The sequence below is a fragment of the Phacochoerus africanus genome, chromosome 6 (assembly GCF_016906955.1).
Source record: "Phacochoerus africanus isolate WHEZ1 chromosome 6, ROS_Pafr_v1, whole genome shotgun sequence".
Lineage (NCBI taxonomy): Eukaryota > Metazoa > Chordata > Mammalia > Artiodactyla > Suidae > Phacochoerus > Phacochoerus africanus.
The window spans coordinates 45,592,597-45,599,920 of record NC_062549.1 but is presented as its reverse complement, the minus strand read 5'-3'; positions in this window follow the sequence as shown (position 1 = coordinate 45,599,920).

The following is a 7,324-nucleotide window of genomic DNA, read 5'->3' as shown; positions in this document are numbered from 1 at the left end:
GCAAATCAAAACCACAATGCGTTATCACCCCACATTTATTAGGATGGCTTTTATTTAAAAAAAAAGATAAAAGATAAGCGTTGTTAATGTTATAGAGGAAGGGGAGCTCTTGTGCACTGTTGGGAATGTAAGTTGGTGCAGCCACTATGGAAAACAGAATGGAGGTTCCTCAAAAAATTAAAAGTAGAACTACCAGATGATCCATTGATACCACTTCTGAGTATGTATCTGCACGAGACAAAATCCATATCTCAAAGAGATATCTGCACTCCTAAGTTCACTGCAGCATTGTTCATAATAGCTAAGACATGGAAACAACCTAATTGTCCAGGATAAAGATGATGTGATACACACAACACACACACACACACTCACACATGCATGTGTGCGTGTGCACACACACACACGGAATATTATTTAGCCAAGAGATAGAGGGACATCCTGCCTTTTGTGGCAAAATGAACCTGGAGGATGTTATGCTAAGTGAAATAAGCCAGACATAGACAGAGACAAATACTGTATGGAAAAAAAAAAGTTGAACTCATAGAAACAAAGAGTAGAATGGTGGGTACAAGCCTTCAATTACAAGATAAATAAGTTCTGTAGATAAAATACACAACATAATGACTATAGTGATGACTGTATAGTATGATTGAAATTTTTTAAGAGTGGATCTTAAGCGTTTCCAAACACACACTAAAGGTAAGTATGTGAGGTGACAAATGTGTTACTTAACCTGATTGTGGCAGTCATTTCACAATGTATACATATATCCCAATCATCACATTGAATACATTAAATATACACAATTTTATTTGTCAATTATATCTCAATAAACTAATAAAGCTCACACACATTTTTTTAAAAAATAAATGACTATTGGCGTTCCCGTTGTGGCTCAGTGGTTAACGAATCCGACCGGAAACCATGAGGTTGCGGGTTCGATCCCTGGCCTTGCTCAGTGGATTAAAGGATCCGGTGTTGCCGTGAGCTGTGGTGTAGGTCGCAGATGCACCTCAGATCCTGCGTTGCTGTGGCTCTGGCGTAGGCCGGTGGCTACAGCTCCGATTTGACCCCTAGCCTGGAAACCTCCATATGCCGCGGGAGTGGCCCTACAAAAAGGCAAAAAGACAAAAAAAAAAAGACTATTAAATAAATACTATATGGTGCAATGGTTTCATACAATATTTTAAGGATGACTTCGGTATTGAAAAATTAAAGTAATTACTATGCAAGGATAAAAGAGTGAAATTATCTGAGGAAATATGTAAATAAATCAGTATTAACAAATGGTTATAGCTGAAATTTTAATACTGTTAAAATGATTATATATATATATATACACATACACATATGTGTATAACTGACTCACTTAGCTATACATCTGAAACTAATAAAACATTGTAAGTCAATGATACTCCAATACATTTTTTAAAATGATAGTATAATTTTTTCACTATTTCTTTCCATTTGATAATTTATAGCTTTTGTTTAAAATTATTATTTTACTTATAAATTATTATAATTTGTAGCTGTTTACAAAATAGATTTAACATTTCCTGGAGTTCCCGTTGTGGCTCAGCAGGTTATAAACCCAAGTAGTACCCATGAGGATGTGGATTTGATCCTTGGCCTGCTCAGTGGGTTAAGGATCCTGGCATTGCCATAATCTGTTGTGTAGGTCGCAGGCATGGCTTGGATCTGGCATTGCTGTGGCTGTGGATTAGGCTGCAGCTGTAGCTCCGATTTGACCTCTAGCCCGTTAACTTCCATATGCTGCATGTGTGGCCCTAAAAAGCAAAAAATAAATTAAACATTTCTTTAAAATATAAGAGAGTAAAGTGTTGGAAATCTTTGATGTGCTTTTGTTTTTCCTTTCCCAGGGCACTCCATTCTTAATTCTACTTATCATGCTACTCAAAATAGGTACCACTAGTTACCAAATTTTAGTATAATCAAAATGCTAGAAAGATTTTTTTTTTGTCTTTTGTCTTTGTTGTTGTTGTTGTTGTTGCTATTTCTTGGGCCGCTCCCGCGGCATATGGAAGTTCCCAGGCTAGGGGTTGAATCGGAGCTGTAGCCACCGGCCTACGCCAGAGCCACAGCAACATGGGATCCGAGCCGCGTCTGCAACCTACACCCCAGCTCACGGCAACGCCGGATCGTTAACCCACTGAGCAAGGGCAGGGACCGAACCCGCAACCTCATGGTTCCTCGTCGGATTCGTTAACCACTGCGCCACGACGGGAACTCCGAAATGCTAGAAAGATTTTTAATGACGTGTCTTAAGGCTTCCATACCTTAATAGACATATCACAATGGCAAAATATTTTCTTTTCCTACTAATTTAAGTTAAAATCTGATTTTTTAAACAAAATAAACTAAGGGTATTACATGAATTCCTACATAAAAAATAAGTCCTGCCAAGAAAAGTACATTAATAGTGCATTATTCTAACCATTATAATTGCTTGGGGGAAAGGGGTAATTACCATGACAAATAGTGGAGCTGTTTTCAATAGCAATTCTCTATTTCATATATTTTTTTCTTTTTACGGCCACACTCATGGCATATGGAAGTACCTGGGCCAGGGGTCATATCAGAGCTGCAACTGCAGCTGCAGCCTAGGCTATAGCCACAGCAGCACTGGATCCAAGCTCCATCTGTGACTCCAATGCAGCTTATAGCAATGCCAGATCCTTAACTCACTTAGCCAGGCCAGGGATTGAACCTGTGTATTCATAGAGACAACATCAGGTCCTTAAGCTTCTGAGCCACAGTGAGAATTCCCTTGATTTCATTTGAATCCTTGCTCCTCCATGTGTTAAAAGTTCTACATTATCTTCTGATGCATTTTGCTTCATTGCTTAGATTTGAAATTCTCAGGTTTCTCTAAAACCTAACTTCCTTTTTACCTTTTATTCCGTGTTTATTTCTTATTTATATACTAAGCGTTTTAACAGCAGCAACTCAATAAAGTGTCTTTGATCACAATTCCTGGTGCACTCTGGATGGACTATTTTATTTTAAATATATTTTTTTATTTTTTGGAAAGATGAAAAATTCTCCTTGTATGTGATTAATACACTTTTTCAGAGAAAAAAATTCATACAAAAAGGCCAAAAGAATTAATGAATTAATAGGGTACATGCTCAGAGTTCCCACTGTGGCACAGTGAGTTAAGAATCGGACAGTAGCAGCTCGGGTTGCAGCTGTGGCTTGGATTCGATTCCTGGCCCAGGAACTTTCATATGCTGCTGGTATGGCCATTAAAAAAAGAAATAATGTACATGCTCAACATTCAAAAATCAACTGTATTCCTGTATACTAATAATGACCAATTGTAAAATTTAATATCTTAAAAAAATGGAAGAGACTGCAGGGAAAAATCCCACACTAAGAAAGGTGAAGCTAAGTCTATTTTCTAAAGAAGTGAACAAGCAAATCTTGAGATCCAGGAAATACCATTTTTATTTGACCCAAAGTACACTTTATCCAGAACATATTACTGTTTTTTTTGGTTTTTGTTTTTCTAATTGATCATCAAACTTTCAGAAGTCATCACTGTTGATATTCTTACCTCTATGATGGCAAATGTGAAGAAAGGGGTGTCAGAAGACCACCTCCTATATATCATTTTCTTTACCCTTTAAATCTATCAAATTGAGATACATTCAGGTTAAAAAATTCTAGAAAAGCCTATGACACATTTATTAGCAATGGTCATTCATTTTGTCTCAAATAAGTTTAATAAACGACGTTTTTCAACACCTGAGATTTTTTTAGAAGGATCCTTTTCTCCCCATTCCTTCCTTTCTTTTATATATGAGGATGTGGGAGTATACAATTGTGATGTCTAGGAAAGGAATAGAACAACTCTGGGTTCTCTCTTTAGACTCTTTAGAGAACAGCATATGGCTTTTTTTTTTTTTTTTTTTTTTTGCTTGCTCTCGTGCTCTAGTGGGTATGAGTGTCAGAAACTGATGGGAGATGGGAGGACAATGATCATAAACTCCACCTCTGTGGTTTTGACTAAGATGAGTACCCATTTACTCTTACAGGCAACAAAATATCATCTGTAGCAGACCCTATCTGAGCTAATGGCTTGGTTTTACTTGCCATTGATTTTTCTTTCCGCAGGAGATCAGGAACAGAAACCTACCTACATCTGCTTCTGAACAGGCATCACTCTGCATCTCTTGGTGTCAAAGGTGCCATGAAACAAAGAACTCATTGTTCAAGATAAGATCAATAAGTAAATAGTGTGAAATATGCTGGCTTTTTTGAAAATGCCAGCCCCACTTACTCTGTAAGATTGACTCCTTATGTTTCATTCAGATCTTTGCCTATGTGTTACCTTCTCAGATCTAGATCCTCCCTGACAAAGCTGAATAGATTCCCATTCCCATCCCATGTTATTCTCCATTATAGCATACTTGGTTTCCTTTGTAGTACTTAATACAATATGTACTTACCTACTTATCTGTTTACTTGTATATCAAATAATATATTTATTAACTTGCTCATTAATAAGTCCTTATAAAAAGACTTATACCTTTTTAGCTCTTCAGTGTTTACTTACCCAGCATTTATCACTGTACCTAGTCCATAGCATAATAAAATAAATTTTATTATCAGCGGGAAGAAGGGAGAAGGAGTTGTTTTTAATACACATTTAAAAATTCTATACTTGATTTGATTTGGCTTTGATGGAGAAATGGGGGGAGAAGCAGTGTGTAGTTCTACTTCCAAATTTAGAAAAGTAGACATTGTAGGGGAAGAAAAACAATTATCGGATTTATTACATTTCAAACTTATATTTGATACTTAATATTAAAGCAGTTCCTGCTCTCCCTTATATCTGTAATATTCTCCATGTTTATAATATTCCAAATGTTTACTTAGTACTTACAGTATTTTTAGAAATATGTGTAGCATAAGAGATCGGTGGGACACAAGACTAACCTAATTCCTTCTTAATGCTGAAAATATATTAGAGAATATCAATTGGAAGTTTTTGGGTAATTGTTTCTTAAACTGTATTTTTTTTTCAGACATAATTTTTTTTAACATATTTGGATATAAAGAATACTCTTCACTTCCTAAAGAATTGTGCTTTCTCCATTTTTCTTAAAACATGCATCTCCTTGGATTAGCTTTTAATTTTCCATGGTAGAGACATGGATGTTAAAAACAGGTCATGTTCAACTCCAGTATAAGAAAACCAGCTGTGCAAGTGCCATATAAACAGCCTTGACACCTGACCTCAGTGAGGAGGAGACAACCTGAAATGGAAAAATGTGGGGAGCTGGAGAAAACATAACTCCAAATGAAGGGTAACACACTCCTGCTGTTCTATAATTTCATTGATTGTCAGAGCTCAGTTTTTCAAGAGAAGCTAGAAGTCTTTTTTTTTTTTTTTTAGTTTTAAGCTATCAGATTTTTAAATGTTCAGGGCCTAATTTAAAAAAAAAAAAGTGTCTGGATAGCTTTGTGCCCCAGTATGTGATCAAGTCTTGAGAATGTTCCATGTGCACTTGAGAAGAATGTATATTATGATTTTTTTGGATGTAATGTCCTGAAAATGTCAATTAAGTCTCACTTTCTATTGTGTCCTTTAGGATCTCTGTTGCCTTATTGATTTTCTGTCTAGAGGATCTGTCCATGGATGTGAGTGGGGTGTTAAAGTGTCCTACTGTTATTGTATTCCCATCACTTTCTCCTTTTATGTCTGTTAGTATCTGTTGTAGGTATCTGGGTGCTCCTATATTAGGGGCATCTATATTGACAATTGTAATATCCTCTTCTTGAATCGCTCCTTTTACCATTAAATAGTGTCCTTCTTTGTCTTTCTTTATGGCCTTAATTTTAAAGTCTATTTTGTCTGATATGAGTATTGCAACTCCTGCTTTCTTGTCTTGTCCTTTGGCATGAAATATCTTTTCCCATCCCCTCACTTTCAATCTATCTGTGTCCTTTGCCCTAAGGTGAGTTTCTTGTAGACAGCAGATTGAAGATTTTTGCTTTTTTATCCAATCTGCCACTCTGTGTCTTTTGATTGGTGTATTCAGTGCATTGATATTTAAGGTGATTATTGATAGATATGTATTTATTGCAATGGATAAAAATAAAAATCATTATATAAAACCACTGACACAAAAAATACGTGGCTGTCATTGCACTCATACCCAATCTATCAAAACATCACAAAAAAGGAAAATTACAGGCCAATATCACTGATAAACATAGCTGCAAAAATCCTCAAAAAATATTAGCAAACTGAATTCAACAATACTAAAAGGATTATACATCATGATCAAGTGGGATTTATGCCAGAGATAGGATGATTCAATATTCACAAAGCAATCAAATTGATACACTATATTAACAAAATGAAGGATTAAAATCATGTGATCAGGAGTTCCTGTTGTGGCTCAGCAGAGACATCTGATTAGTAACCATGAGGATGCTGGTTTCATCCCTGGCATTGCTCAGTGAGTCATGGGGCTGGCATTGCTGTGAGCTGTGGTGAAGGTTGCAGACATGGCTCAGATCTCACGTTGCTGTGGCTGTGGTGTAGGCCAGCAACTACAGCTTGATTTGACCCCTAGCATGGGAACTTCCATATACCATGTGTGCGGCCCTAAAATAAATAAATAAATAAAATCCTATAATATATATGTTTTAATATTCTAATATATATTTAAGTCTAATATATCTCTATATGTCTATATATATGCCATATAAAAAAATGAAACTTTGCCATTTGTAACAACTTTGATGGACCTAGAGGGTATTGTGCCGGGTGAAGTAAATCAGACAGAGACAAATACCACATGATTTCTCTTGTATGTGGAATCTAAAAAAAACAAATGAACAAGTATAACAGAAACAGACTTATAGTTACAGAGAACAGACTGGTGGTTGCCAGAGTGGAAGTGGATGGGAGAATGGGTGAAACATGAAGAAGATGATTAAGAAGTCCAAACTTACAGTTATAAAATAAGTCACAGGGATGTAATGTACAGCATAGGGAATGTGGTCAACAATACTGTAATAACTTTGTATGGTTACAGATGGTAACGTGTTAATATAACCATTTTGTAATGTATGAAAATACAAAATCATTGTTTTATACCTCAAACTAATATTGTAAGTCAATTATACTTCAATAAAAATATGTGGCTGTCAACTGGACTTCAGTAAAAATAAAACAGAAAAAAATTATAGAAGCAGTTTTATTGCTTGTTTAAACAAGTAAATATGTGGAAACACTGTCAACACAGGTCAAACAAATATGATATGATACCAGATGGAGCCCTCG